Below are 27,993 nucleotides of genomic sequence, written 5' to 3' on the forward strand. Positions count from 1 at the left end.
CAATTCACAATGTTAACTTTCACATCGTGGTAGGTGCAGTTTGGCCCATCCAAAGCATTAGAATGGTTGTGATAACTGCTGATAACGCCCCATTCGATCAGCTGATAACTTTCAAAATGGGTGTATTTGTGTCTAACAGGTTGTCCTAATGCCACCTTTGTCCATTATCACTGTCATTTTATCCACCTATCTCGCTCCTTGTCCACAATAGACCTTTGACGGCCTTTGAACGGATGTACCATTAGCGGCACTGTATTACAAAGCTGTTCCACTCGGGCCTTTCACACAGGCAGCTACGTCTCCATATGCTCCCAGCCTTCGCTTTGATGCCTCATTCCTGATTATTCTCCTTTCACCAAACACATTTTCCCTTTTTAATGCATTTTTCCCTTACCTTAACACATTTATTTTCCCTGGGCAAGGCTGAGGCCCGGGCTGTGTGAGCTCCACATATTGATTGTTGTGGGGGAATTTGATGCCTACAGACTTGCCGTTCTCCTCTCCTCTCTCTTCTCCACCCCGGGGGAGTTTTAAATGGAAACACATTACTATGAATCACACAGCAGGGAGCTCCATGATTGATAGCATTGCTTACCATTTACTAGTCACTGTCTGGAGATAAGCCCTGAATTTATGGAGTATTGGAAATCCTTGCCGCTGCTACATGCGCATTAGAGTGAGGAACGGCTCCGCCGCGCTGCCACTGGAGTCGCCCAGTTAACAGCTTAAGTGGAAAGCAAGGAGCCCCATTTTATTGTTTATTAAAAATAATATTTAGTGTTGTTTTTTTTCCTGGAGTGTTACTGTAAATGGAATGGGGGAAACGCCTGGGGAATGGTGTGTGTGTGTGTGTGTGTGTGTGTGTGTTTTTTATGGTGTGTGGTCATTTGCTTTTAGCTCTCCCTCCAACTCATTCTAAGTGCACCTCAGTAAAGCTTTTTGCTGACAAGCCACCGTGACTTCGCTCACCTTAAAAATCGCTGTTGCAAATCAGTTACGGTAAATGGACTGAGGCCACACACTAGTGCTCTGTGTGGAGCGGGATGTATTTGGTTGAAATCCAACATGAGTACATCATCAAAGAATGCGGTGACCTCAGCTTTCGTACCTGAAAAGCAAATTACAGACCTCAGGTTATGTACTTCATGAGCGGCAATCAGATTTGGGAGATTTTATAACGCAGGTCCAGCTACTAAAGGAGCCAGGTTTTTGTACCTCATAACCAAATTACAGACCTCTAGTTTTTCAGCCTCAGACGCTGCTTCAAGACCTCTGTGTTTCAGTCGTCTGTCTCCAAAGTGGACTCCCCGCCGAGCATAAGCATCGGGGAATTATGTATTTTTAAGATGTTTTTTTTTTTTTTAAATAAAATGTGTTATACAAGTAGCAAACTCCTTTGAGGTTGTGTGCTTAATGTTAGTGAGTTTCAGTGTGTTTAATGTTAGCGAGTTTCAGTGTGCGGTTGAGAGAAAGACAGAGTTTCTTGTTTTTTTTCCTATGCTCTGGCAACACAGATTGTTAAGTTGTCATGCCAATGAAGAAACTGAAATTGAAAAATAGAGAGATACAGATAGTGACGGACTGATGGTGAGGAGTATGATGTGTGTGTATAGTTTATTTGTTAGTGAATAAATGATGCAACTCCTCAAGACTCGAGCCATGTTCGTGTGTCTTGTTTGCCACAGTCTGCTGATTGCCGAAGGAGGTTAGCCCTGAAGTTAGCCTGCTTGGCTCAGGCTCGCTTAAAGTGGCAGTAGGCAGTATATATTTGGCATCATTGGGCAACAATTCCATAATAACATTTCAGCATATTGTAATTCAAGTGTTCTGAGAGGTAACTAGACTGCTGCACCTCCTAATGGCTCTGTTTTCAGGCTTTAGAAAGTCTAGCAAGTGACGGGACACTTTGACCAATCACAGGTCATTTCAGAGAGAAAGCGTTCCTATTGGCGTTCCTTCACCAGATTTCACAATGGCGGTGGCGGCGTCACAAACTTTCTCATTTCACAGCTAAACCGTACACTACAAGATGATTCCGAAAACATTTGAGGCCAGAAATAGGCATTAACGTAACATAATATTGATTCATATTTGATCAGCGCTGCCTAGTTTGACCGTTTGGTCGGAGTTCGCAAGTGATTGACAGCCAGCTCTCATAGACGGCAGCAGGACAGCGGACCTCAGATCAGCTTTACTGCTTGTTTTCCTCCGGTCTGTGAAATCTTGCAGATGCCGTTAGGAGCACCGGAGGACACAGAGGCACATGATTTTTTTCAGGTTACCTGTTTCATGTACTACTGTCACGATATAGCGACCATTTTATAAAACTAACTTTTTTAAATCATATTTGCTCCAATCTTGCCTACTTCAGCTTTAAGCAGCTTACAGACCTCAGTTCTCAGGCCTGCCCAGTGTCTTGCTCATGCCCAGGACAAAGTGATCTCCAAAGTCCCCCACCCCTCCTTTATCCTTGTCCCCCTCTGTCGGGCCCCGTCCTTCACCATCAACTGTATTCATTTAATTCACATCATTAAGCATTACGTGTTTGCCGCGAGCTTAAAAGCGTCAGTATGCGAGGAGTTGGGATGAGAACATGTTGGCTTGTACCTTAGGAACAGCTTGGATATCTTGTAAATATCAGAGGCGGAAGCTGCTCAGAGGCTGCCGATTTTATACTTTAGAAGTATTTAAAGACTTCAGCTTTTATACCTAAAAACATCAGAACGATTTGCTTTTATTCATCAGAAGCAGTTCACAGACTTTGGCTTTAGACCTACAACCGGCATTGCAGACCTTAGGTTGTTTTATATGTCTGAGCGTTTTCTTAAGAGAACTTCAGTTCTTACACTTAAGAAGCGGAGAGACTTGTTTATTGACCTCACTGTACCCTCAGAAGCAACTTGTGCTTCTCAGTTTTTGTAGCTAACAGACCTCTGTTTTTTTTCACCTCAGAAGCTTCTCAGAGTTTTTATACTTTAGAAGCATTTGAGAGATCACAGCTTGTATCATTCAACAGCAGCTGTGAGATTTGCTTTTTATTGATCAGCAGGAGTGCTTTTATACCTTTCAACCAGCCTCCAGACTTCTCATAATTGAGATCAGCTAACAGTAGCTGCAGTTTCTCTTCCTGGCTAACGGCTCAAAAGCATATAGCCCAGCGTCCTCGGAATTAAGTCTATATCTATTGACAGTTCCATACCTTTTCAATGTATGTGAAATGCCCGATTCAGTGCCAGTACAGGAAGTAATGTGTCCTATGTGTAGCGAGGATGAAAATAAGGGTGTGGTGGAGGGGCGTAGCGAGACTGTCCTCCCAAGAAAAACAACAGCATCAGCTTGTTTCAGCAAATCCCCCAAAAAACTGCATACATTCAAGTGACGAAGCTCTCCGGCGGCTGTAAGAATTATGACTCTTCCGTTGGGGGGCAATGGGGGAAGCAGAGTGATGTTGTTATAGATTCAGAAAGGCCACATTGGGAGGAAGTCGAGGTGGATGACGGATCAACAAAACTCAGACTTAAAATGGGAGACGGCCATTTGTTTCCCGTTTACTACCGACAGTCAGTTGTTGTTCCCTAACTTGATCCAAGTGGTTATTAATGATGACAAAAGTCCCCCCCAGCTTAACCCAAACCATGATCTTTCCCTTTACTTGACTAAGTTGTTTTTGTGCCTGAACCTATTTATGTCACATCATAAAACAGATTTAAATGCAGATAAGACCAAACTTATGTTGTTTTCAAGTGAGGGTCACAAAATGTTCCTGTGGTGCTTACTGTGGATGGAAAGGAGATAAAGGTTGTCAAGGCATACAAATACCTCGGCATCTTGATTGATGACTCCCTTACTTTTAAACCACATGTGCTGTATCTTGTAAAAAAAAAACTGAGGCTAAAACTGGGTTTTTGTTTTTAAAAACATGGCAAAAATTGATGTTTTTATGGTTGTTGACAGTATTTTTTTCTGATTTATGGAGTGATAAAAAGTGAGTGACAACAGTTCAAAGAATTTTGAACTTGGCTTTATCCAATCTTCAGATTTCTGTTCTGGAAACCTATCAAAACTAGCACAAATTTAATAAGAAAATGCCTCATTTGCATATTTAAATATATAACATTTCAGAAAACTTGTAATATAATTAATAATTGTCTTAATGTAATCAACTGGGGAAGTTTCATAGTGATATCTAGTAGTTAAAATGTTTATTTTCTTTATTTTTTTTCGTTCACCTAGTGTCTCCCCTGAAGCTGATTATAGACCTCTGATTTTTTTATTTTTAAAGATTATTTGTTGGCCATGTTGCTTTATTAGATAGGTACAGTTATGGTTGTGAGAGGGGGAGAGAGAGGGTATGACATGCAGCAAAGGGCTGCTGCGTGATTGACACGTCGGGTGTTCACACCAGCTGCGTTTCTGCTGCTGCTGCCGTCAGCCCTTTCTTTCTACATAGAGTTTGCCGTTCGTGATGGCCATTTCATTTCATTGTAAATGTCATTTATATTTATTTTAGATAGAGAAAGGTTAAGAAATGTGTGGTAATTTGTAAATAATAGTAATAATCCACAATTAAAACCCCGTACTTTATTCATTCATGGAGCTCTGCAAGTCACTGCATGTTCTACAACACCGTCCGGCACATATTTCAGAATAAAAACCTTGTGTTAACAAATGAAGGAATTCTGTCCACAGAAAAAAATGCCCGAGGGCTGTTATTATGAAATAAAAGCAGGAAGTGTTGATTTTAAAATAAGTCTTTACTTTTTTTCATGTCCGTAACATTTTCTATAGGTACAGACATTGAAAATGTAGTAATGATGCTGGTGTGATGTCAATATAAAGTCAATAGATCACCTTCACTGTTGTGGCTGTGAACCACGCAACTCGCGTCAAAAATAGGCGACACCTCAAATCTCTAGAAGAGGCGCAGCCGAGTCTCACGCGGGCAGTGTGGCTGCTCTAACCTGTTAACATGGACGCCGAAATAAAAAACAACAGTTAACGCAGCCGCCACGCGCTCCTGACGTTCCCAATTATGATGAGGCTTAAGCCTCTGCACATGGGGCGCCCCACAGACCGGTGCTCTTATATATCAGAAACATTATACTTGGCTTTAATTTTTCAAAAGCAGCACGAAAACCTCAGGTTTCACATCTCAGAGGAGGTCACAGTTTAACAGATTTTATGTATCAGAGACCTCGGTTTACAGATTTCCTACCTCAGCAGCTTGCAGAGCGAGGCTCACCGTGCCTCAGATTTGGTAAATTTCTGGCAGATTTAGACGTCGCTCTGGAGAGAATCCAAACCTGCTACATTTCCAGAACCGTTTTGTTACCGAGCTGCCTGGTACCTCCACTGCAGTTTATGTAACGGCGTGTTGTTTGGATTGACAGTCATGTTGGGCAGGTAGCCAGGAGGATGACTGATCAGAGTCTCGCCGGGGCCATCGGAGCCGTTTCATCGTATTAATATCCTGCTGCACTGTGACCGAACATTTGATCCGCGCACGCTGATATCCAACAAGTCATTTTACATCTACATTGTGCCAGCACATCACACACACGGGTTATTTCTGTGGTGCGGGGCCCCCATTATGGAACATGACTTGATTCTCCTTGACACAAAGCCAATTCAGGGACTGATTGTTTCACAGGTTCATCCTCTCTCCCCACGCAGCGTGAGGGTGACAGGGTGTGGTGGTGGTGGTGGTGGTGGTGGGGGGGTATTAGCAGTGGAAAGACCGTGGCTGAGGGGGAAATAGCTGTCAGCCCGTGCGGAGGGAGGAAGAGGACACAGTGTAGCCCATCACTTCTGCTCCCTGAGAGACTTATTACAGAGGCAGGCCAGTGCGAGAGCTGGTAGTTAATTTGGAGAGAGCTGATTTTGGTTCTGATGCACCACCAGAGACTGACAACACTGGCTGTCTGGTGCATGTGCCTGTACAAGCATGGCTCTGTGTGTGTGTGTACAAACAGTAAAAGGGTCTGAGAGAGAGAGGGAGGGAGGGAGCTGAAGGGAAAAGAAAGGGGAATGACAGAAGCGCCTTAGCTCTAGCTCGCCGCTAACGTCAAAGCTCCTTGATAGCCCATGGCGATGCATATTTATGCCTCTCCTCTCTCGTCCCCGGCCTTCCTGTCCTGCTCCTTCCTGCAACTCACACACTCGTCTCTCATCTCTCGCTTTCACACCTATCCATGTCTGCAGCCTTCTCCCTCCCTCTCCTCTCACTGGCGGTTCATCGCTTCATCTGTCACGAAAGTGTCATTCAAGGCAATTTTTTTTTTTTTTTTAATAAATAATGACACTCTTCTCTGTGTGGCAAATTATTAATGTCGCAGGATGGAAATAGGCCTGTTTTCACATCAGTTCATCTATTTAGAAAAGCCACCCAGAATGCATCGCAGCGGCACAATTACAGCGATTGAAGGGAGCGCATCATTGTGCTCTACTCATGCAAATCCACCGGTGGGCCAACGACAAATTCAAGATTGATTTGTTAAGACTAAAGAAGAATGAGAAAATAAATTGGAAAAGACAAGATACAAATTGATTTATAATATCATATTAATGTATTCTGGACATAGGTATTTCAACAAATCTTTAATGATTTTTTTTGCAGTTTATGTGATGTCATGCCCGAGGTTGTAAAAAGCTGCCGATTATATCTTTGGATTAAAATCGTTTATATTTATTGCCAGCATTCAATAGATAGTAGATTTCTTTATTCGTAGAAGGAAATTATTGGCCTGGTCATCCTACAAATCGGTATCCTGGGTTTCATCCATATAATCTTTGTCATTATATTACCACTGCAGTCGAGTCATTAATGTAACACTCTCTACGGGATCAGTCTACAGTAAGAGAAGATTAGAGTCTGTCATCAAATCCCTAATCACCAGCAGTGAATATGAAATAGACATGTGCTGTTAGACGGTTAAGAGAACAGAGATGGATTTCATCATGCAATAATTCGGGTTTAAACCTATAATGAGTTATCGATGTGGGAAAAAAAAAAATTCTCGATAAAGTGATTCTTGCCTTGGATAACATTGACAACGTTTACATGCAGAAGATATTTGCTAGATATTTCTACTAAGCTGTTAACATGGTTAATGAGAATGAATATTCCATTAATGTTCCTGTTTACATGCAGCCATTCATACTCCAATTCAAGGATAACTTAACAACCTCTGAATATCCGTATACTCTGGCTCAAATAAATACGGGGGACCATCGAATTCGAAAGACCTCATTCATACTGTGGAAATCAGCTTAATATTCATTCATGACATTGAAAATCTTTTAGATAACACAAAGCTACGCGTTCTGTAATCGAACACAAACTGCCCGGCTGGCACTCGCATTACCACTATGGATGTATTCCACTATTCCACCGCTGTCTTCCGGCAACACGTCACCTCACCAGATTTCAGACTCTTTCCATAACGTTGTCAGACATTTATAATGACAATCGGAGCCTGTCATGGCAAAAAACAAGCACTGCAATTGTTGTCTTTATCAGTCAGTTAGACACAAAAACATGGAAAATAGAGTCCAGGTTGAAAAATACCAAAGTTAATAAGTAAAAAATGCCCCCATGACATATGTCCTTTACGGCATAGCAGAAATGTAATATAATATTCATAAATATGTTTTCATTACTCTATATTCCCCTGAAACAAAGAATGGTTGTGTTTTGCGTTGAGTAATTATGAGTTCTTCATATCTACATAGGGAGCGGCTCCTTTTTCACGGAGTCCGCCATGTTGCACCGCCATGCTTCTACAGAACAGAAAAAAACAGACACTGGCTCTAGAGAGAGCCTTTCACATTCTTACATAACCTGAAGGCCATCGTAGTTCTCTGACACGCTTGGTAAGGGAGGGGTGTTCAGTTGGTTGCAATCTGCAACCTCACCACTAGATGCCACTAAATCCTACACACTGGGCCTTTAAATCAGTGATTCTCAAAGTGGGGTCCGTGGCCCTCTATCAGGGGGTCCACAAAATAATTTGCTATAAATTATATCACTGTGCTGTGTCATTAAAGTGTGCAACTCTACAGATGGGGACCATTTGCGCCAATAAAACAAGCATGTCCATTACTCCCACCCACGTTAGCTTTGGGTCAATAGAAACTCTGACATGATTGTGACACACAGCTATAAGTTAAAGGATCATCTCATTCTCATCTCTTTTTTATCTTAAAGGTCCCATATCGTGCTCATTTTCAGGTTCATACTTATATTTTGTGTTTCTAATAGAACATTTTTACATGCTGTAATGTTCAAAAAACACATTATTTTCCTCATACTGTCTGCCCCGAATATACCTGTATTTAGCCTCTGTCTAAAACACTAAAACACTGGAATTGCATTGCTAGGCAACAGTTTGGGTCCATGTTTACTTCCTGTCAGCTGATGTTATTTACATACACTGCAACAGGAAATAAACTGGGACACATTTAGAATGTTTACGTTTAAAACTGAGTAGTGGTCTAAATATTGTATATTTTTTACATAGCAAATGGACCGAAATCCTAACAGCTTGTTTCAAACGCGCAATTTTTGAATACAGGCTGTGTGTATTTCTCCGTATATTGAGCGTTTTGAAGTTTAACAGTAATTATTAAGCACTTAAACAAACCTGCTTTATAATGTAAAAGACATGAAAATCTCACTTTTTACAATATGGGACCTTTAACATAAATGTCTCTCTGTTATTTATATATATATATACATATATATATATATATATATAGGAACATGTTGATAAAAAGTAAAAGATTTATTGATACAGCAGAAACAGTAAATGTGCAAACATTACTGTGTAAGAGCAACAACTGGAACTTTCAAAGTGTCCAGCCACTGTCTGGAACAACAGTTCGCCTGACCTGGGGGCATCACATGAGCCTTGAAATGTCTTTTTTGCTGCCTCTGAGTCGTATGTATTTGGTGGCATTCTGTCCTAATGTGGTCCAATGTGCAGACGCCTGTGATGTATATACTGTAGCCGTCAACCCAGACATCAATCGTGGCGTCCCTCCTGAAACCCACATCATCTGCTGCTACACTCTGCTCACTGTCTCATAGTAGGTCTTACAGGCAGCTGGAAAATAAATTAAATGAGTATATCATGAATAAAAAAAATGATAAAAGTAAAGAACATTGGGTTACAGTGAAAGTTACTTACATTGAAGGACATCATTATCCACACTGTGCAAATAAGGACTCGCAGCTAGAGCTTCGACAGCGAGTACCTCTTTGTGAGGGGAGCTCAGTCTGTGAAAACAAAATGTAAATAGATCAGAGGTCATATTTATTTACTTTTATACAGCAGAATGCATGTTTTTTTTAAAATCTTTCCCTGCTCCAGTTCGTAGCGTCTGCAATTTGCTTCGGAGTTTTGAAGACGACGCACCGTTTCCTATAAAATACAACAAGACAAGAAAGTCAATTTTGTGAACGAATATATATATATATAAAGTTTAAGGAGTTTGTAGTTTATTATACAATTACAAGTCACAATCCAGGCTAAAAGCAACACAGTTTAAACTGCCAAATGCAGAAATGACGGCTGGCAAGAAATCTCTGACTGAATGTGTAAAGGAATACGCTTATAATATCACTGTCCATCTAGAGCACGATAGATCTGACTATAATTACATGTGTGTATTCCCTTAAGTTAAGTTGCTGCTTATATATATTCTCATGGGATGTATGACCATATTTAGCCATATTCTTTCAATTTCAACCCAACAGTGTGAAACGAACTCAGGAGCCAATAAAAAAATTCAAATATTTCCAATAACTCAGTAGCGCAGTAAAGTCCAAAAGTCAACATTTATTGAAAAAAAAGAGATGTAGGCCTAATCATTTCCAAAATTCACAATGTTTTTTATCTAATGAAATATTCTGATTCAATCCATATTTGTTGTTGTTTAGCCTTTCAAAAAACAACCTACACACTATTCAGATCACTGATCAGATCTGCTATTTTTTAAGCTATCATCTTCACAGGTTCTAACTCACGCCGCTCTCTCACCCACAGAGACTATTAAAGCTGAAGTAGGCGAGATTGGAGCAAATATGATTAAAAAAAAAAGGTATCTTTATAAAACGGTCGCTATGTCGTGACAGTAGTACATGAAACAGGTAACCTGAAAAAAACCATGTGCCTCTGTGTCCTCCGGTGTCCTCCGGTGTCCTCCGGTGCTCCTAATGGCATCTGCAAGATTTCACAGACCGGAGAAAAACAAGCAGTAAGAGCTGATCTGAGGTCTGCTGTCCAGCTGCCATCTATGAGAGCCGGCTGTCAATCAATCGCGATCTTCGACCAAACGGTCAAATTAGGCAGCGCTGATCAAATATGAATCAATACTATGTTACGTTAATGCCTATTTCTTGTGACTGGAGCACAGCCAATAGGAACGCTCTCTCTCTGAAATTACCTGTGATTGGTAAAAGTCTCCCGAGGAGACCATGAGGAGGTGCAGAAGTCTAGTTATCTCTCAGAACACTTGAATTACAATATGCTGAAAGGTTATTATGGAATTTTTGCCCAATGATGCCAAAAATATACTGACTACTGCAGCTTTAAGTGATTGAACTGATCAGGGATCTTATAGATGCTACAGCAGCTTGTATTTGATCCTCCACATGGGAGTAAGGGTACAGATGAGACAGACCCCGTGGAGGATATCTCCACAGACTGCTTACTGACGCATACACTACTAAGAGTTTGGAGAAGTAAACTTTACTTATGTGTCTGGGAGAGACAGATGCATTTACAACATTTAAACATCTGGACTTTGGGTTTCAATCCATTTCGAACGCCTCTTGGATGCACTTAGTTTTTTTCACATTGGATAGCGATCACATCCAACCGAGATGAATGAAGTGACTGAGTGGGGGTGGGGGTCATAAATTCAGCATATATACAGCAAACGTCACATAATTATCATTTCTCAGGCACAGGGAAATTACAATCAGTTTAATACCCCATGAAATACTGTTGAGTTTTTATTTTTCATCATAATTATGTATTTTGACGTTCTAACACGTATTTTATGTTAGAACATGTTTACATGCTGTAATGTTAAAAAAACCCTTATTTTCCTCATACCGTCGGCCTGAATATACCTGTATTTAGCCTCTGTCTTAAACGCTCTGTTTTAGCACATTGCGACGGAATTGCGACAAAATTGCAACAGAATTACATTGCTAGGCAACAGCTTGGGTCCATGTGTACTTCCTGTCAGCTGATGACATTCACATACACTGCAACTAGGAATAAATTGGGACACTTTTAGAATGTTTACGTTTAAAATCTGTGTAAAGGGTCTTAATATTGTATATTTGTGACATCACAAATGGACAGAAATCCTGACAGCTTATTTCAAATGTAGAGTTTCTGAATACGGGCCGTGTGTATTTCCCTGTGGATTGAGCGTTCGATACTTAATCCTGCTTTATAATAAAAAAAAACATGAAAATCTCACTTTTTTTATAATATGGTGCCTTTAATTATCGACTGTCTTTATTCTCATATTATTATTATTATTATTATTATTACGCCTAATACTAGTTTATCTTATCATTTATTATTAATATTATTCAGTATACTAATTCATTATTATATGGGTCATATCTTCCTAATAGCGCTTTCTTAAAATCTCATGAACATGTATCAGACGTTGTTACATGAGTTACTGAGAATGTTTACAGCATTCAGTGCTGTTTTGACATCATCAAGTTACATTTTTTCAAAGAGCACATTCCTCCCCCTCTCCCCATCTCCCGGCTCCCCACGGACGGCGTCATGCTGAGCTCGGCCAGAACCGAGTGTGAAGTTTCATGGCTGCCCGGTGTTAAAGCACTCAAACACACACCGCCCATCCACCCCCCACCTCTTGTGAAGGAGGCAGTGGGCCGGCACGATCATGCTAACGTAAGCGGACAGCGCCGGTGGCGTGAGGCCGCGTCCATTCATGAACGCTATAACCGGCGTGATGCTGTCAGAAAGCACACCTCGCCCGGCTGTAGCGGCTTTGAATGACATCACAGGCGATGAGTGGCTATGAGGCGTTCAAGGACCTCAAAGTTAGCTCAGTGTGTTTCAATTCCTACCCCTCGTTTTGGCCGTCGTTGCGGTGTTATCATAGGTGGACCCGCACAAATCGTTCCCTGGATTAACAATGGGATGTCTGACTGTATTACCTCGGCGGGAAATACATATCAGTCCAGTTTAACCTCTCATGTCTGTTTTTTTTTTTTCATCTACCATACACGGAAGAAAGGAGCACGGTGCCAGTGATGATGACTTCATTTCCATGCTCGTCCTCCCGATCTCCACACAGGAGCTGGGAGGGATGAAACACTGTCCGCTGCTGCCGGCGGTGCATTCAGGGACCTCATTTCCGGTTCAGTCCTTTCCGTGTCGGACCCCCCATTGAGCCTTCCGTTTATGTAGGGTCTGGGAGACAGGATATCACAGCTTTGTAGCTGGTGCTGCATCACAGCTGGTTTCTCGACCTCTAACACAATTTTACAGGGAGTGGTGACGCATTGTGTGTTAACAACAGAATGGATGGACAGAGAATGAGCGATGTTCCGAGTGGCCCGATTGATCTTACACCTAACTAAGTTGGGGTTCGCGATCAATTGAGAGAAGAAGAGTGGCCCCCTGCCACACTAATAGGTGGAGTATCTGAGGGGTCGTGCTTGATAAGTGCAGGCTGCAGGCTCCTCTGTCAGATACACTTCCCTGCTGTAGGCGGTTTGCAAACTGGCAGGGTGCGACGGTGATGGCGTTGATCGTCGTGCAGGCACTGGGGTTCATGGCGGATGCACATCCGGTGGTGCAGCTGGGACTGCTGCACATGCAGCGCCTGCAGAGGTGGTTGCCAGCAGCACTTCATAGGCAACACCTTCTCACTCCCAACTTGTCTAATACAGCAGCTTGGTCAGTGGCCCTTAGCTTCAAACTATAATCTAGGTACCCCTCTAGCGTTAGTTTTGGACGTGTCATGGATGATGTGTCAGTTTCCACTGGTTATATATATATATATATATAGTGTCTTTTGAAAATAAACTTCTTTGTTAACAGTAAATGTACAGTTCTGGTTACATGCCTAAAGTCTCTCTTCAAAATAAACTTCCAGCGTAGGTTTCCTTTACCTTTTTACTTTAACAAAACTACTTGGTTAGGTTCAGGCGAAGTTCGTGGTTTGGGTTAAAATAATTGTTTGTTACGTGAAATAACTACGCTTGTTACGTAACTGGCGTTAGTTAAGTACATAAATTACATAACAAAAACTACGGTAAAATAGGTCAATGTCAACTTGGTCTCACACGGGACACGAACAGCGGTCTACTGGGTGAAAGCCCTGTGTTTGTTTGACCCATCTATCCTCCCCGACCTCCTCCCTATGTGGACTTTCTCGCTCTTTGCACTACATCAGTTGCTCTGACCGTCTAATAATGACGCAGATGGGTTTACATTGGAGTTAGTTGAAAGTCTGATGTGTCTCATACAGACGCTAAAGAATGCCTCGGTGCGCTGGTATCGGATGCAGAGGGGGGCGCTGAACAAGTGTCGGTATTTGAAGAGTTGGGAGTGAGAATGGGTAGACCAAAGGATCCAGCTCCACCACCAGGACAGAGCTGGCCTTCCCAATGAGCTTGTTGAATCTGTTGGCGTCGACAGCCCCTCACATTACGGCTAACGTTTTGAACAACTGCCATTAACACATCCAACAGATACAAAGTAATATGGAGCTATGTTTTTTAGCCACTTAGCAAAAGCAAGTCCAATATTCATTCTCCTTTTAGCTTTGTTTTTGGACTCAACCAAGTCCTGAGAAATGTAACTGGCGTTAGTTAAGTACGGTAACAAAACTAAGGTAAAACCTCAATGTTACCTCCCACCCTCCCTGAGCAGAGTACTATGTCAGTTGCTCTGACTGTCTAATAATGACAGTGATGGGTTTACATTGGAGTTAGTTGAAAGCCCGGTACATCTCATACAGGTGCTAAAGGATGCCTCGGTGCATCAGGGTGACGTGGGACTGGAGTTGTATCCCAGCATGCATTGGGAAAAAGGAGGCAGGCACACACCCAGGATAGGTCAGCAACTCATCACACGGCTCACCTCTGTTGCTTTAAATGTTTTTTTAAATGAAAAACAGAGGTCTGTCTGATCTGATTGACCTGATTTCACTTAATTTGACGTGGAGAGTTCCAGGAGGGGGGGGGACATTTCCTCAAACTGTACTTTTGCACAATTTAAATTCAGTCACAAAAAAACTCTCCTATCTCTGTCTCTTTTCTCCCGCCGTGTCATTCTTTTTCTTTTTCTAAATTGTGCATCTAAGACAGGGCCCATGGTAGCGGTGAAACTAGGTCCTGGGCTTCAAATAGCAGCCCATTGTATCCCAGGGGCCCGCAGCTGAGAAAAGGCCAAGAGAAACACACACACACACACACAGGGGGAGAGAGGGAGTGAGAGATAGAGGGCGAATTGTTTGATGAAAATTAATATTTGTCATTTGGTGCGGCAGACAATACCCTGCAGACACATACAGTACAACGGGCATTGTTTGAATCCATTTTCTTTTGAAGATATCACAGCGTACCGGTGTCTCCGGCACAGTCGGGAGAATTTAGGTACTGAGGGGTGTGTGTGCACAGTTCCCTGTTCGTTTTCTTTGATGTGGTCTGGGACTGCTGGCTATTTCCCCACTTTGTTTCAGTCCTTTACTGGGACCTTATTGTTCACCATGCTGTGTGTGATGTCATGCGTGGTAGCTTGTGTGTGTGTGTGTGTGAGTGTGAGTTATTTAATGACCTTGACGAGGCAAAAAGAAAACTGCCTCATTTTCCTTCTCAACGTCCTTTCTTTCACCGCCCCAGAACTCATCGTCCCTCTGCCCTTTTTCCTCATTCTGCCACAGAACTAAAGCAATCTTCTATTGTTGCAAGATCTGTGCTACAGATTCAGCTGTTCCATTTGTAAAAGCTGCACAATAGCTCTGAAGGTCGTAAGCAGTGATTGTTGATGTCAGCGTGTGACTTAAAGAAAAACATATCATGATCGTTTTCAGATTCAGTTTCTACGAGAACATGTTTACATGCTTTAATGTACAAAACACACATTATTTTTTGATCACATTGTCTGTCTGAATATACCTGTATTTACCCTCTCTCTGTTTTAGCAGATGTGGTAATGTCTGTAAGTGAACGCAGGCAGGCATGCAGACAGAGCTGGTTACAGTCCTGCCACAGCCAGAGATACTGGATATTTTTTTTCTATTTTTGTCGGAGCATTCGATTCATTGATTGCTGACAGGATGTAAAGTGAATTTCAACAAATACAAGAAAAAACTAATGTTTTTGAAGAACACTTTTGATTCATATTTGATCAGCGCTGCCTAGTTTAACCGTTTGGTCGGAGTTTGCGAGTGATTGACAGCTGGCTCTCATAGACGGCAGCTGGACAGCGGACCTCAGATCAGCTCTTACGGCTTGTTTTCCTCCGGTTTGTGAAATCCTGCAGATGCCTTTGGGAGCACCAGAGGACAGAGAGGCACATGATTTTTTTCAGGTTACCTGTTTCATGTACTACTGTCACGATATAGCGACCGTTTTATAAAAATAGCATTTTTTTTTATCATATTTGTTCCAATCTCGCCTACTTCAGCTTTAACTGTTTATAAAGCAAAAATGCCAAACATTTTCTGGTTGCATCTTCACAAATGTGATTTTTATACCATGGTAATGTGAATCTTTTGGGTTTTTGGACTGTTGTTTGAAAAAAAAAAAGTAATTTTTACCTATAATTACCTTGTGCATTTTTTCAATATTTTGGTCTTTTTAAATACTAAATAATTAATAGATTAACAAAAAAAGACATGCTTATTACAGATTAATTCATAATGAGAATTATAATCACAAATAACCAAAATTTGTCTTCTTTTTTTGACTTTTCAATAACTTTCCCTGCAATGTTCACAATTTTGAGAGTTTGTTTTTTGCTCTTTGCACTCAAGTTGCCGCACCATGCTGTGATGTTAAACGATAAAATGCTTTCAACCAGGCTTCTGCTATTTCAAGTATGTAACACCAAAGCCTTTTATACAGTATTGAGTATCATTTCCGAAAGCCTCCCTATCATACTGCTTACTGTACTTCAAACTGTTTCTCCGTTTGAAGATCGATAAACTTCTGTGAAAAGGCACGCTGGATGAGTTGACCGAGAAAAAAAAAATGTAGAACATGTTTGAAATGTACACGTAGAAGTATAAATTACATTTCTCCATTTACTACTACTTGATTAACTTCACTGCTCTGCTGAATTCACTCAATAGACCTGTCTCATGGTAGACATTTTAACTTGACATAGCAGGAAAAGCACAGTAAATTTAATGATGGTGCCATTCCCATTTTTAGGTCCCAGTTAATCCAATGTCAGCGAGCCAGCATGCACAATACCAGAGCTCTCTGCATGGTGTGCGAGCGCCTAAACTGAATGCAGCTATCGTTAATGTTATTAATTACGCCTGTGAGGAAGGCCCCTTTTTAAAATGTTTTACGGCAGCTTTCTTGTTCTGCAGGACAAATAAGACAAATTACATTAAAAAGAAAATAACAGATAATAAAACAAGAATGCAGCTCCCAATATAAAAGGGAGAAACTCAATGTGTGTGTGTGTGTGTGTCTGTTTGTGTGTGTGTGTGTGTGTGTGTGTGTGTGTGTGTGTGTGTGTGTGTGTGTGTGTGTGTGTGTGCGTGCGTGCGTGTGTGCGTTAGCTGGTGTGAAAGTTATGGATAAATGTCTTTAAGTTGTGTGCTTAAAGGTCCCATATGTCTTTTATATTATAAAGCAGGTACAAGTGCTATATAAATACTGTTTAAACTATCAAAACGCTCAATATACGGAGAAATACACAAAGCCTGTATTCAGAAATTGTGTGTTTGAAACGTTAGGATTTCTGTCCATTTGTGATGTCACAAATATGCAATATTGACCATTAGACCATTACACAGTTTTAAACGTAAACGTTCTAAATGTGGCCCAGTTTATTTCCTGATGCAGTGTATGTAAATAACATCAGCTGATAAGAAGTAAACATGAACCCAAACTGTTGCCTAGCGACGCAATTCCGTTGCAATTCCGTTGAAATCCACTAAAACGGAGCGTTTCAGACAGAGGGTGAATACGGGTATATTCAGGCAGACAGTATGAGGAAAATATAAGTGTTTTTTTTTAACATTACAGCATGAAAACATATTCTAATAGAAACACAAAATAAAAGTATGAACCTGAAAATGAGCATGATATGGGACCTTTAAAACAGGAATAGTTTATGTTCATGTTGAAAGTGAAAACAGAGATGTATTGGCTCTTATCAGATGTAGCAGACCTATTTCCATTTGTGCAGCTCGACATCCCATAATGCTAACCTGCCCTCAGTGTCTCCTTAGAGTAGCATAGCAGCCTTTTAAACAGGGGTTGCCGTGGAGACCACAGCGGTGCCACTGGCAGCAGTGGCAGCCACTCGCTCGTTACGGCTGACATTCAGACAAGCCCCTCTAGCACAGACACAGACACACATACACGGTACAAAAACGACAAAACCACACACTAGCTTCCACATGTGCTGTATACGCTTCCTCGAATATATACACACGGCCCGAGACACATGCACATACAGGCGGATCAATGACACCGTCTGACCCCGGTCTTGCATTATTAATGATGTGGCTGTAGCTTTGCAAGACAGCCGACTCAGCAGGAGGCGAACACTGGTACCCAACAGACCCAATAACAGCACATTCATACAATTTTTTTCCCCAGTAAGAATGCCCCTGTTTTTACATATCAAAAAAAATCTCATTTCCATAGCAATATTCATTGTGTCACATGTCATCTAGTTGTCACTTCAATGTGAGATCCACTTTGTCATTTTTTAGGAGATGAATGTGGGCCGCTCATGATAAAGCGTCGGAGGAACACTGTGACAGCGCTGTCAACAGCGACAACGTTACGTGGTCGCATATCCAATTTGATGCGAATTATTTTATTTATGCGGCTCAAAAAAAAAATTGGATCATGGAATCATAATAATCTATACAGAAGCATTGAGGAAATACTACAAAATGCTTCACAAGTGAAGCATGAATTGAGAAAGAGAGAGAGAGGAGGCAGAGATTAGCCTTAGCTGGGAGATGAGAACCAGTGGTAAATCAAGGCAACAAAAGCTTTCATTTACAGTAATGATACAGCTCCCATCTGCAGCCGTTTGGCACCAACAGATCACTGTGTTTGGCTGAATTCAGTGCCAAATTATTACACAATATTTTTTTTTTTTTCAATCCTATTCATGCAGGGGTGTTGAAATTCAGACCCCAATGGGGTGGAGGGTTATATGTATTTTTTTTATTAATAAGCTAATAGTGTCTAATAAAAATTAGCTGAATATGAGAGACTGTATCAAAAACATTTTATAGTGGAGGCTCTCTGAGTTCTCACCCCTTACAAAAGGCGAAAAATGGTTTAGTCCGCCCCTCTGCACGAGGATTGGTCTCTAAACCATGATGTATTAAAGGGACTCTATGTAAGAATCACAGATTGCTTGTTAACAGTGACACCTGTGGCCATTAAGTCAACGAAAGTCAGCATCGTGTTGCTCGTGCTTGAGCTCGTTGGCTGTCTGGCGCAATCGTTTAGCGCATTCGGCTGTTAACCGAAAGGGTGGTGGTTCGAGGCCACCAAGGGACGGGAGTTTTTTTTCTTCTTGAATTCTGAAACACAGCTGGTGTGAACACCCAATGCCTGAATCACGCAGCCACCACGCCACATGCAGCCGCCACACGCAGCCGCCAGACGCAGCTAACGTTCCCTGTGTGTCCCAGGTGTAAGAATGCTTTTTTTGCATGGAGCGAGGACGATGAGCTTTGTCCCCCATCAAGGATTTTAGAGTTGCACTAGGAGAGGAACAAATATCCATTTGTTAATAAACAAGCCAGCTGCTGCATGATGAGGCTTGCTGTATGTTTGAATCGTTGTGTTCACTGTTGTGTCATTGGATTTGAGTAAAGGTGAATGAAAAAGATGATCTGAATTCAAGGAGACTTTGTTAAAGATATGCCTTTTGGAATTCATTGATAACCTTTTAAAATTATTACTTCCGCCTAGGAAGGAGGTTGTGTTTTCACTGGCTAAGTTTGTTGGTTTGTCCGTTTGCAGGATTACTCCAAAAGTCTACGATGGATTTCAATGAAATTTTTTGGAGGGGTGACGTGTGGCACAATTAACAATCCATTAGATTTTGGTTGCCTCTGGGTATCACACATGCGCAGTGTAACTGATGAGGCGTTGATGACGCATAACCCCGCCTCTTTCCTTCAGAGATGAGAGACAGAGAGAGAGCGGGGGGCGGGGGGGAACAACTGTAGATTTGGCGTTTTTTAGCATTAATCTCGGTGAAATTACAGTTGAGTTGGACCAAAGCACACTTGGTGATTGTTGGAAAGAGTAACGACGACGGTTTAGGTGAGTTTTACTTTGTTTATGTCCAGTTTGAATGAAGTGCTTTACGATGCTCCGCTACGTACAGCTGATCTGAACATAAACTTGGCGGAGGTCTGCGCTCTCCGAGTGCCATTCTAGTTTGATTTCTGTAACTCTGGTGTAATACATTGCTGGTAGAAAGAGAAGTGCCTGCAAGGTTCAGCGTGTAGGATTAAGGAATATTCATAACTATGTTTTCAAACTAACAATCGTGTTTTCGTTACCTTACAATGAGCCCTTCATATCTACATAGGGAGCGGGTCCTCTTCATGGAGTTCACCATGTTGCACCGTCATGTTCCTACAGTAGCCCAGAATGGACAACATGCTTGGAAAGGGAGTGGTGGGCGGAGGGGTGTTCAGTTGGCCGCAATCTGCAACCTCACCGCTAGATGCCACTGAATCCTACAGACTGCTTCTTTAATTAAATTGTGACTTATATAATATAATAACAGATAAGGGATTTGGTCATTCGACTGCATCATGCCGCGGGGCTTAGAGGCTTGGCTGTGATTTTGTGATCAGACACACAGATTGGAGACACAATGAGAAAAAGTGCTGCTGAACATTCATATGTGCTTCATTTCATGAGTCAACTGTTGCACTATGACTTGGCTTGCTTGTTGCGTTCCCCCAGTAAGTAATAAGTTTTTCATACAGACCATATCAGCCATGATATGATATCATTGGGTTAATTGGACATGCAACAGCTCAGTAATATCCAGCCAGAGTTGCTAGGAGGCTGCACACACTGTGCCATGTTTCACAGTGCTGCGATCATGATGACAGGCCGCTGACGCCTCCGACCAAGACCTGTCTGACAGCCAGCGCAAATTACCATCATTGTGATGGTTTGATAGTAATGTGATTTTATGCATGTATGTTTGTACATGTGTAACAGCATGATTGGGGTGTTGGGTGGGTGTTTAAGGAGGCTGTGGTTGTCAGGGGTCATTGCTGTTGGTCACAGCCTTATTGGATGAATGCATGGATGGATAAATGGACGGATTATATCACTCTCACTATTGCAATTGAGGTCACCATGCGACTGTGTGCTTTAAAGTTGGACAAATTAATATTTTCTTTCAACAGTGGATCAACCTTGGATACTGTAGCTATATGTGCATATAAAAGGGATCATTTGTGGTGACAAACCTATAGAGAATCATCAGGCAGCTGTTTTCAGTGAAAAAAATGCTGCCACAAATCGACTGCACCTGCCCGGCACTAAGCAGCAGACAGACACAGTTAGCGACTAGCTAGTGAAAATAGTGGAACATTTAGCAGCTAATGAGCCAGTTCTATTTCTCAGGAGTTGGTGGAGTCCAAAAACAAAGCTAAAAGGAGAGTGAATATTGGACTTGCTTTTGCCAAGTGGCTAAAAACATAACTCCATATTACTTTGTAACTGTTGGATGTGTTATAATGGCAATTGTTCAAAACGTTAAAACCATAATGTGAGGGCTGTCAACGCCGACAGATTCAACAAGCTCATTGGGAAAGCCGGCTCTGTCCCGTTCTCACTCCCTTCTCTTCAAATACCGACACGTGTTCAGCGCCCCAACTGCGTCTGATACCGAGACACCCTTTAGCGTCTGTGTGAGACACACCGGGTTTAGTACAAAGAGCGAGAAAGTCTGCATAGGGAGGAAGTCGGGGAGGATAGATGGGTCAAACAAACACAGGGCTTTCACCCAGTAGACCGCTGTTTGTGTCCTGTGTGAAACTGAGTCAACATTGACCTATTTTACCTTAGTTTTGTTACGTAACTTATGTGCTTAATTAACGCCAGTTACATAACAAGCGTAGTTATTTCACATAACAAACAATCACTTTAACACAAACCGCGATCTTTTGCTGAACCTAGCCAAGTACTTTTGTTGTGTAAGTAAACCTAAAAACTAAATAAAGCTATGATGAAAGTTTATTTTGAAAAGACACTGTATGCATGTAACAACTGGAAACTATATGTTTCCTGTGAACTTGGAAATTCATTTTGAAAAGACACTATGCATGTTACAAGAGGAAACTGACATAATGGGATATAATGTGCAACATCATTAACATTCTGAAAGAACCATATACACTTACAGGCGCTTTGATATTGTACTTACATATATAGCTATATGCCACCTCATACATATCTACTGTATGATCTTTACCGTTAACCCGTTCTATTTTTAGCATTGTGTATTTTGAATTAGCACCTTATTGATATGTTATACTTTATATTTGCACTCTATATAGCTGCACTCTTTTCTATTTTGTACTGCAACAATTTCCCAATCTTCATTCTTATCTTAGTTTAGCTTAGCTATCAGCTTGTAAAGTTCTTCTACCTTCCGAGTGGCCAATAACATCGACTTATGGAGACGCGTGGAGAGGTGGTCGTGTTGCTCTGGCTCTATCTATCTATCTGACGTGGAGAGGAGGTCGTGTTGCTCTGGCTCTATCTATCTGGCGTCCGGAGGTTGTGTTGCGCTGGCTCTATCTATCTGGCGTGGAGAGGAGGTTGTGTTGCACCGCCTCTACGTATCTGGCGTGGAGAGGGGGTCGTGTTGCTCTCGCTCTATCTGTTTGGGGACGCCAAGAAGCTGCTTGACATCCTCCTGGATCCACCTTCTCACATATGTTCACATTAAACGTATTATTTTTTGTCATATGGATTGTCTATGTTGTATTTTTATTATGTTGTAACTCTGTACACACGACATCTATTGCACGTCTCTCCATCCTGGAAGGGGGATCCCTCCTCTGTTGCTCTTCCTGAGGTTTCTACCATTTTTTTCCCTGTGAAAAGGATTTTTTTTGGTTAAGTTTTTCCATATCCGATGAGAGGGTCGTACTGTAAAGGACAGAGGGTGTCGTATCCTGTACAGATTGTAAAACCAACTGCGGCAAATTTGTCATTTTGGGCCATACAAATAAAATTGACTTGACTTGACTTAATGCAGCCTTAGGATATTATCTTTTAAGTGCTAGTATATGCACAACAAAATCACATTCAACCTTTCATACAGTGACGGTGACAAAGAAACCACGGGAAGACTGACGAGCCAGTAATGCACTTACAATGTCTTACCTTTCAGCTTTAAGCCTCTGAGTCAGCCTGAGTCATATCTACTCTACAGTGTAATGACTCATATGGTACATAGGGAATTCATCAACATGCTTTGACCTCATTGGATCGTCATCAGGACTCCAGAAGGTCTTGTTCTGACCCAGTGGGCTTGAATTGATGTCAGAGCTGATGAATTCAGTATTTGGCATTCAGTGTTCTGATGTATTTTCCTCTGTCATTCCTGTCACCCAGGTGTGCTGCCATTACACCGAGTTCGTTATCCCGGATGGTTGCAGGTAGACAAAAGCCTTCATTTCTTCTCAATGTCACTCTTTTCTTCACCTTTTCCTACTTAAAATATTTTTTTGTGAAATGACCACGATGTCTTTAAATGCAAATACCTGCTCCGTGCACTAAAGCTAGCATCCCCCTGCCAGGAAAAGATTAGGTAGAGCAGACTCAGCTGGAAACAGTCTGCAGTTAAGATTGTGCTGTGAACAGTAAATGTGTGGAGGATACAGGGGGGGGGGTGGATTCAAGCCTGACAACCCAGATTAGGTTCTCATTTCATGCAAAGAAGTTTTCTTATTTAGTGAGGTTTTCAATGTCAGTGAAAGGTCTTCTATTTTTAACAATTACAGAAACATACTTGCTTTAGTCTTCCTTTATGCAACCAGAAACGAAAACGGTGGCATTTAAGCTGTCAGCTCCTTATTCTTCCCGCCACTGGTTAGTGTTGACTCATTGTGTTGTACACTCTTTAGCTTTTTACACTCTAGATTTGTATGTGGATAAGTATTTAATTGTGGCGAGAATGTAATTTGCTTTTGGTTTCATGCGTAAAAGAGCAATGTGTAGGATTTGGCGGCATCTAGTGGTGAGGTTGCAGATTGCAACCAACTGAAACTTCTCTCCCATTTGCCGAGGGTGTAGGACAGGGGTCTGCAACCTGTGGCTCCGGAGCCACATGCGGCTCTTTAGCCCCTCTTCAGTGGCTCCCTGTGGATTTTTAAAAATGGAAATGAATAACTTTTTTGTTTACATTTAAATTTTGATGTGTCATTGTTGTAGGTCTCATGTACGACGGTATGAGTATTAGGGCCACATTGAGGAAAAAAAAAAAAATCTGAGATTTCGAGAATAAAGTCATAATATTACAAGAATAAAGTCATAGGTTTACGAGAAAAAAGTCGTAATATTATGAGAATAAAGTCATACTATTATAAAGTACTAATTTTACGTGTAATATAACTTTATTCTCGTAATATTACGACTTATTCTCGTACTGTTATGACTTTATTCTCGTAATATTACAACTTTTTTTTTGTTAACTTATGACTTCATTCTTGTTATATAAAAAAAGATTCTCGTAATGTATGACTTTATTCTCGTAATATTATGACTTTTTTTCTGGAAATCTCAAATTTGTTTTCCCTCAACGTGGCCCTAATACTCCGTAGTGCATTGTCTCTTTGGCCCTCACTGCATTAGACTTATGTACTATATACTTAGACTATAAACTGTGTTACCTTCGTCAAAATGCTCAAATGTTTTGCGGCTCCAGACAGATTTTTTGTTGTTGTTGTTGTTGCCTGAAATGGCTCTTTTAATCGTAAAGGTTGCTGAACCCTGGTGTAGGATAAATATGGTGGCCGACGCGAAAACATGAAAACTCGTATGGCCCACTCGAGAGCCAGCGTTTGGTTTATCTGTTCTGGGCTACTGTAGAAACATGGCGGCCAGCTCTGGGAAGAGCACCCGCTCCTTATGTAGATATAAACGGCTAATTATAAGGTAACGAAAAAAAACACAACAATTGTTATTTCCAGGTGATTATACACTAAAGAATACATACATTAAATGCAATACATAAATATTATATTCCAATTTCTGCCAATAGATCCCCCCAAATGTTATACCATCTCTGTACAAATCTTTGCTGTTGTCTGGTTTCCTTGGTCTCACTGAGAAGGTCATGTCAAAGAAGATGAATCATGCTTGTGCCACTGCTGCTGACATTCTGCTGCCATTGCCCTGCTGAAAAAGAAAAAAAAAAACAACTGAAAGGAAGAGGAGTTGGATAAGTTGGATACGTTTGGCTTCCATGGCTTTTCATCATGTCCTGACCTCACTCACTCAGACATAATATTCATCTGTAGTGAAGCCCCTAGGGGGCTTTCTCCAGCTTTTACTGTGTGGTAATACCTTGGCACAGTATCCCTTTGAATTCTGTTCATATTGTATAATTACACACCTCACGATTTACATCCAAACCCCAAGGTTCAGTGCCAATGCAGGAAGTATAGTGTGTCCTTTATGTAGTGAAGTGGAGAAAAAGAGGTGCAGAGCAGGGGGTGGGCTGGCCGTCGGGAAGTTCGGGAAGACTCCTGAACGGCCAATCCATTCTAGGCCATCTGGCAATAGGCTTGATGACTTCATGTCTTCATGTCTTTTATATTATAAAGCAGGTTTAAGTTCGGAGGAAACAAGCCGTTAGGATTTCTGTCCATTTGTGATGTCACAAATATACAATATTTAGACCATTACACGTTTTCAAACGTAAACATTCTAAATGTGTCACAGTTGGTTTCCTGTGGCAGTGTATGTAAATAACAACAGCTGACAGGAAGTAAACATGGACCCCAACTGTTGCCTAGCAACGCAATTCCATTGAAATGCGCTAAAACGGAGCGTTTCAGACAGAGGGTAAATACAGGTATATTCAGGCAGACAGTATGAGGAAATAAAGTGTTTTTTGAACATTACAGCATGTAAACATGTTCTATTAGAAACACAAAATACAAGTATGAACCTGAAAATGAGCACGATATGGGACCTTTAAAACGCCTGTTGCCCTGACAGAGGCCCATTTCTGCCCCATTTTGTTACTCTACATATTATTGGTCTACTGGTTTGACTGATATGTTAAGTGTAATGCAAGTTAAAAAACATTTTCTTCACATATTTTCATTAAACTTTCAGATAACAATAATCAACATCAAAGAGACTTCCAAGTCCTTTATTGAATCAGTACATCACACTGACAAGCTGTCTACGCCGGATGCCTTTCAGGCCTGTTTTTGAGTCTTTTGTCTCCTACTGCCAGCACAACTTGCTCTGTTATTTTGGTGGACCGTAATTAATTATTAATTAGCAGTATATTTTTGGCATCACTGGGCAAAAATTCCAAAATAACCTTTCAGCATATTGTAATTCAAGTGTTCTGAGAGATAACTAGACTTCTGCTCCTCCTCATGGCTCTGTTGTCAGGCTTTAAAAAATCTAGCCTGTGACGGGAGACTTTGACCAATCACAGGTCATTTAATTGAGACAGCGTTCCTATTGGATGTGCTCCGGTCATGTGACCGGAAATTGGCGTTCCTTCACCAGATTTCATAATGGCGGCGCCGTCACAAACTTTCTCATTTTACAGCTAAACAGTACACTACAAGATGATTCTGAGAACATTTGAGGAGAGAAATAGGCATTAACGTAACATAATATTGATTCATATTTGATCAGCGCTGCCTAGTTTGACCGTTTGGTTGGAGTTAGCAAGTGATTGACAGCCGGCTCTCATAGACAGCAGCTGGACAGCAGACCTCAGATCAGCTCTTACTGCTTGTTTTCCTCGGGTCTGTGAAATCTTGCAGATGCCGTTAGGAGCACCGGAGGACACAGAGAAACATGATTTTTTTCAGGTTACCTGTTTCATGTACTACTGTCAAGATATAGAGACCGTTTTATAAAAATAACTTTTTTTTACCAATTCGCTCCAATCACTTACTTCAGCTTTAAAGTGTATGTTCTTTCATTTGCTACTACAGTGACTGTGAGTGGCTCTGAGCTTTGCCTACGCGCATCTGAACGTGGCGCCACTACTGTGGCTGAAAGCTTGCAGTGTAGACTTTTGCAGTTCTTCTTGGTCATAAGTCGACTTAACAACGACAGTCTTTCTCTAGCGTCAGCCGAGTAGGTAGGTAGCCTAAAACCTAAAAGAGTCAGAACAACCGGTACCATTTGTGTTCATTCATGCTAGACGTGCCGGAGAGGAAAAGGAGCTTATCTACATAGATAACATTACCAACAATTTCTTTCCACCATTTTGCACCATCAACCAATGGAAGAAATAACCACTGTTGCTGCTTTGTACATGTTGCTGAAGTCCCAGATATGTTGGAAAAAAACAAATACCGTTGTGTCTGGGTTCATAACGTCACCCGGCGGCGAGCTGTATTCACATACACTGACTGTATCTAGCAGCCACACGTCGCTACTGCGGTATGAACCCCAAATAAACAGATTGTGCTTTGATTTAATTGCAATAAACGTCTCAAAATGATGCTGAAATAATAACATAATAATATTGATTTGTAAAAAGTCTAAATTCCTGCTTTGTCAGCTCTGTCCACAAGACGACAAGCAAAAAAACAAATTTAAATGCTTTTTTTTTTTATGGAATTCGGATAGATCAGTGCCAGGCTATGCTAACGTTTGTAGCTGCTCCATTAACACTTACCATAACTTCATTAGCTCTGGGTGCCTGCAAATGGCCACAATAAGTTTGCCCCCAAGACGTCAGGATGTCAGTGACGACAGCAGGAGAATCTCAATGCTGATAGGCTTTCGTGACACGCCGTCACGCGAATTGTTGCAGTGGTGAGAAAATGTGGTAATGAAACAAAGATAATTCCATTATGGCTATACGGGGGAGCCGAATGTCTAAATTTACTTAAAGGGACTGTTTGTAACTTCTTACACATATAAATCATTGCGGGTCGGTGTCCCATGCGCGCTCGCGTGTGGCTACGCTGTTCAGACTCAGACTCCAACACAAACTACAGGGAAGCACCAAAACCGAAAAGTTCTATCTAGTGAAGCCCGTCTGTTAAACAGTGTTGGCCGCAGTCGGAGGACGCGGGGGAGACCGTTGCTTTGGTCTCCAGGGCCGGAGTCTCTGCTGTACTCTGCTCCTCTGCCTGCTTGCCTTCACTCACACATTGCGCTCGTTCTCACCTGCTCTTTTGCTCCACCTCTCACGTGCATGCGCGCACACTACACTCTGCAGAAGAGTTAGTTTAGCTCTGAGAATATCTAGAGAATGTACAGTGGACGTTTGTGCAGAAATAACTGCTGCGCCGCTGCGAGAAACGTTATCGTCTCCGACCAAAACTCCGGTGTCTCCCCTGTCTTCCCCTGGAAAAGCCAACACTATGATCAGCACTGATTCTTGGAGAGACCTTTATTTGGTCTGCTATAACATTACTGCCAAGCAGGTGAAATATAGAGTGATATTGTGGTTTTAGCTGACGTGTGTCGCCTCACTGTTTTGAGCGATGCTCGTTCATGTCTATTTAGAGCGAGCG

The 27,993-nt window shown here is 41.6% G+C and overlaps 3 long non-coding RNA genes across 3 annotated transcripts in view; 1 reads left to right on the plus strand and 2 right to left on the minus strand.

Annotated features, from left to right (window-relative positions):
* Positions 1-27,993, plus strand: part of LOC119488140 — a 76,178-nt gene that overhangs the window by 12,688 nt on the left and 35,497 nt on the right. The window contains exon 3 of the long non-coding RNA XR_005206879.1: positions 22,880-22,923. This is a non-coding gene — a long non-coding RNA (uncharacterized LOC119488140). The remainder of the gene's footprint in view (positions 1-22,879; positions 22,924-27,993) is intronic.
* The window catches only part of LOC119488142, a 34,762-nt gene continuing 15,586 nt past the window's right edge, over positions 8,818-27,993 (minus strand). Inside the window, exons 2-3 of the long non-coding RNA XR_005206881.1 lie at positions 9,189-9,277; positions 8,818-9,104 (exon numbers count right to left, since the gene is read on the minus strand). This is a non-coding gene — a long non-coding RNA (uncharacterized LOC119488142). The remainder of the gene's footprint in view (positions 9,105-9,188; positions 9,278-27,993) is intronic.
* On the minus strand, positions 9,977-27,992 carry LOC119488141. The gene is made up of 3 exons (XR_005206880.1): positions 27,852-27,992; positions 21,394-21,398; positions 9,977-9,988 (listed from the first exon to the last, which is right to left on the minus strand). It is a non-coding gene; the product is annotated as an uncharacterized LOC119488141 (long non-coding RNA).

This window comes from Sebastes umbrosus, chromosome 5 (assembly GCF_015220745.1).
Source record: "Sebastes umbrosus isolate fSebUmb1 chromosome 5, fSebUmb1.pri, whole genome shotgun sequence".
NCBI lineage: Eukaryota > Metazoa > Chordata > Actinopteri > Perciformes > Sebastidae > Sebastes > Sebastes umbrosus.